Source organism: Limulus polyphemus, unplaced genomic scaffold (genome assembly GCF_000517525.1).
Source record: "Limulus polyphemus unplaced genomic scaffold, Limulus_polyphemus-2.1.2 Scaffold17, whole genome shotgun sequence".
In the NCBI taxonomy this organism is placed as follows: domain Eukaryota; kingdom Metazoa; phylum Arthropoda; class Merostomata; order Xiphosura; family Limulidae; genus Limulus; species Limulus polyphemus.
The window spans coordinates 1,202,252-1,206,901 of record NW_013665627.1 but is presented as its reverse complement, the minus strand read 5'-3'; positions in this window follow the sequence as shown (position 1 = coordinate 1,206,901).

The following is a 4,650-nucleotide window of genomic DNA, read 5'->3' as shown; positions in this document are numbered from 1 at the left end:
GTAGCCAACAAATCATTTTCTAATATATATGTAAGAGTAAACGAAGTAGATTTTAAATGGGATATTTTAAATGAGGACATCATTATTAGAAGATTACAAGTACAACTTGGAAAGATAATTCAGAATAGATAGTCGATGCGCTTAATTAAACAAATAAAAGTTTAATTCTTAAATTTCTGTCTGTGAATGATGACTGTGTCTCATGATGCTGAATGGCGATAATAAATATCACAATAATTCAAGTCAGTAGAATAACAATTAATTTCAAAAAACAAACATTTCCTGTTCGATTAAATTTTCTTTAAAAACGACAGAACTCTGGGTCTTTTGGTTTTGCAGAGATCTCTAGATAACTAACCAAAGAGTGGAAAGTCATAACATATTTAACTGCTATCATTAGCACTATATTGAACCATTTACAACATTATTATGCAGTGGATGTGCTTACAACGATATTCTATCGGTCACTAATATTCAAGTCATCTTTTATAACGTTCCCCGGTGGGAAAGCGGTAAGTTTACCTACAATGTTAAGATTCGGCGTTCGATTCCTCGCGGTGAAAACAGTAGCTAGCCGAACGTGGCTTTGCTCTAAATCAACCAAACAAAGCAATCTGTTCTTATACGTATTATAAGAATTTTGTACTCATGTTTTGTGGTTAATGTGTGAATGTTTTAATTTACAGATTTAAAACATTAACAGTAATAAACTTTCGTATGTTTATTAATGTATAAAGTTGATTAAATTCAAAACGTTGTTATTAACAATAACTTTTATTGTTAATTCTTCTATTGTCAGATTAGTATTTCTGTGAATATTGTGTTAAGCGAAGCAAATATGAGGTTATTACTTGTTATTCTTAGAACCAGCATTGAAAATATATTTGCATACATTGTGGGGATCCTCTCATGGTATAACAAATAACAGCATATAAATGTTGCCATGGCTGCTATAATTCAAATACTAATATATATATTATTGTACTTTTCAAACTCTATCCGAAATTGTACAATACAAAATGAGAGCAAAAAAAAAAAAAGCACTGCTATGAAATATAACATAACAATTACTGAAAAGTTGAAATATTTTAGAAAATTACACGTCAAAGTTTATAATTTTTTATTCAATTTAAACTCAAATATTTTTTTTTACTATTAATGCAATGACAAATACAACCAAGAGATGCCACTAGTTCTGCATTTTCTGAAGTAATTCAGTGTGATGCAAAAGTCGCGTACTTCCGTTAGTTCTATTAACAAGCGTTCCAAGCGTGCATCGTTGATATTTACTAAGGTTGCAGCCTACGGTCTGTAGCATTTGTGGTGTTACTGTTTCGCACTCTGTTTTGGTTCATTTGGTTTGTTTGTTTTTTTAAGCACAAAGTTACCCATGTGTTATTTGTGCTCTGTCCAACATGAGTATGAAAAACCGACTTTAGCGTCTTAAGCCTGCAGACCTGCTGCTGAGTCATTGGAGAGTTGTTTGGCTCTCTGTTTCAAACTGTTTGGAAGTGATAAGCACCAAGAAAAGTTATAATGGTGTAAGATCAGAAGAACGTGCAGGCCATGTCACTGACCAGAGAAGCCTTATCCTTCTGGAAAAAGCGACAGTCAATGTCTAAATGGGCGTAGTATTGCCCTGATAAATCCACATGTTCTATGGTATGTTTAGCAAATGCATGACTGCTGGGCCAACATCTTCTTGCATAAGAGCTAAGCCTTATTCTAGTCAGTGTCCCAGGGCATACCAAACCACACTCCACCCACTCCTTGAACTTCAACTCCTGTAACACAGCGTGGGTTTTCTTGGGATCAGTACCGACAATTGTGGTGTTTTATTTTACCATTGACGTAAAATGTTGTTTTATCTATCTATAGCTTCTTGTGGACGAAGTGTTCATACAATTCCTCCTCGCTTAAAATCATTAATCAAATATCAGAGCCAGTTTGGATTGTCTTCTGTCAAGTTCTATGATATTTGGAACTTGTAAGGATGGAAGTTATGTTACTTCAAAATCCAAATCACGATTGTTTGGTTTATTCCTGCTTCTCAAGTAATTTAGCAGGTTGACCGCATAGGTTTGCTAAGAGACAGCTTGATATCGCTTTTGAAAGATCTTTATTAGTTGTTGTAGAAGGTCTTGCACTAAAGTTTACGATTGGCTATAGTAATACTAGTTCCATGAAACTTGACGAACAAATGACCACTATTTGTGTGAAACAAAAGGATCTTCTGCCTAGGACGTCTTAAATTCTGTCGCGATGTGCTGTAGATTCCATCCAGTACCCCCATACAATAGGAGCATTTCCACACGTTTCAGCAAAATTAATGACATCTTAACCAGTTATCGTAATGAAAGTAAAAAATAGAGATACTTCGTGAAACGCAAATACGACTTAGAAAAATTATATTAACCCTTTCGGCATGGGCTCGGTTCGTCCGACCTCGTAACCATTTTGTGCTTGTTATAATTTTCATGCTATAACTTTTAAATTAGTAAGCATATATTAACGAAATTTGGCAGTTAACATTACAATGCTTTCATATGCAAAATATCACTTTTTTATTAATTCTTAAGGTTTGGTAAGCAATGTTTTTCTCATACCTTTTTTTTTCTTTTCATAGGTTACCTATCCAGCATGCAAAGTAATTTTCATTTTAAGATTAAAAATATTTTTATGCATTAGAAAATTTTCAAATTTCACATGCAAAATCTATATGATGTCCAGACAATTATCAAACATTTCATGAAGAAAAACTTTATATTTTCAATAACGAATCTCTACGGGTTAGTTAGATTTGACCAATCTCGTAACCAACATAAAAATTCGGAAATAAACGGTATCCAATAATATATAGTTGACCTTTAGTCTTTACAAAGTGACCCTGTCTTTGCTGTGTTTTAATAGATTAGTATTTAGTAAAATACAGTAACATTTCAATTATTATACATTATATATGTATATAAATTATTAATATTTAGAAATAAGTTATTAAACTTAATTTTCTTAAAACGTAGAAAGAAACAATTATGTCTTCTAGTTTCGAGGTTTGTACTCAGTTATTTTTTTTAGGTTTTATATATATACAGTTGAATAACCAAAAAATCACAAACTACTATATCAATACTACAGAATTCCACTATAATTTAAGAAAGTTAGTAACTAAGCTGTACTTCAGCCAGATGGTTAGGATGCTCAAATCTGAAAGTCGCGGGTTCGAATCCCCGTCCCACCAAACATGCTTGCCCTTTCAGCCGTGAGGGCATTATGATGTGACGGTCAATCTCGCTATCTGTTGGTAAAAGAGTATCACAAGAGCAGGCAGTGGCGCTATTTGTTGGTAAAAAAGTATCCCAAGAGTGGGCAGTGGGTGGTGATGACAAGCTCCTTACCTCTAGTATTACAAAGTTAAATTAGGAACGGCTAATGCATGTAGCTCTTATGTAGCTTTGTGCGAAATTACAAACAAAGCTGTATGTTAGTCTAAAAAAATATGAAATTTGGAGCTGACTAAATACACAACCTATCTACTTGAAGTCTTGGTTCAAAAGAATGTTGGTTTAATATTTTATGATGGCTGAAAAAACCACTAGGGGACATTCTGAACTGTCAATTGGTTATTAAGGGACCATTTTCAAAACTAGAAAGAGGTGAGCTGGGCCACTGTGTTTGCAGGTGCTTATTTTGGTACATGCACGAGCACGTGCTTATTTTGGTACATGCATGCGCAGGTGCTTATTTTCATACATACGCGGGCAGGTGCTTATTTTCATACATACGCGGGCAGGTGCCTATTTTATACATGTTGGATAAGTAACAAGTGAAAAGAAAAAAAAAGGTATGAGCCCGTGTTGAAAGGGTTAAGGGTAGGATCCGAAATATCATTTGGTGCACGACTTTTACATCACCTCGTATAATAAATATCACAAAATAGCTAGTATTTAGAATTTTTTTAAATATAAATATCAAGAAATATAGATGGATAGTTAAATTATAATAACATAGAAAAAACCTAGGAACGTGAATGTCACATTATAAATGAAATATTTGAAGTGAAAAAACAATAACAAAAAAAAAACACTACAAATTTCTTTAAAATACATTATCTAATGTAACTACACAGCGTGGTCACAAGTAAATTAACACCACCTTTTCAGAAAAAATGAAAATTTTCAGTCATATTCACATGAATTGATATATTTATAATTTAATTAATATCTAGTAGATCTTCCTTTCGCTTCGTGAAGTTCGTTGACCCTTTAGGGCATCGTAAGAATCATCTCGTCAATTTTAGATTGTGGGATTTTCGCCCACTCTTGCTTCAAAACTTGGAGTAGATCGCTCTTTGAAGTTGGTTTTTCTGGTTGTTTCTTGACTTGCCGGTCGAGTATGGCCCAGAGGTTTTCGATGGGGTTCATGTCAGGAGATTGGCTCGGCCAGTGCAACTTCTGGATACCATGTTTTTCCTGTCACTTTTGGGTCTTTATAGCAGTGTGACACGATGCTCCATCTTCCCGGAACAATGTTGTGTTCCTGTCCACGAAACCCGAGGAATAAAATGACAAGAGTCCTTCCTCCAATATTTCGACGTATTCCGCAAAATTTATGTTCTCAACGCACTCCACTAAGCTCGATCTCCCACCAACT